Source organism: Crocuta crocuta, unplaced genomic scaffold (assembly GCF_008692635.1).
Source record: "Crocuta crocuta isolate KB4526 unplaced genomic scaffold, BGI_CrCroc_1.0 scaffold3, whole genome shotgun sequence".
In the NCBI taxonomy this organism is placed as follows: Eukaryota; Metazoa; Chordata; class Mammalia; order Carnivora; family Hyaenidae; genus Crocuta; species Crocuta crocuta.
Genome location: NW_027529934.1, coordinates 9270846 through 9271201, shown reverse-complemented (window position 1 = coordinate 9271201; position 356 = coordinate 9270846).

Below are 356 nucleotides of genomic sequence, written 5' to 3'. Positions count from 1 at the left end.
GAACGCAGCCACGGTCAGCGCACGGTCCGAAGTGATGTCTCTGACAACTAGAACGAAGCTGGGCGCCCGGGCGTGCATCACTCCGCCCCATACTCCTGCGAACTGCAGGGGACTTGGTCTGGCAACCAGTCCATCCCACCCCACAGGCGAGTCCGGGCCAGCCGGACCTCACGCAGGACCCCGACGACGGGTCGCTGGCAGCGGCGGTGGCAGCAAAAGCCACCCGCCCCCGGTGCCCATAGCCTCCAACCTAAGACCCCCTAGGCTGGACCGCAGGGAAGCGTTGCTATGGAAACCCCCTAGGGATCACGTGACGCCCTCGGAAGACCAATCACCTCTTAGCTCTGCCCGCGGCA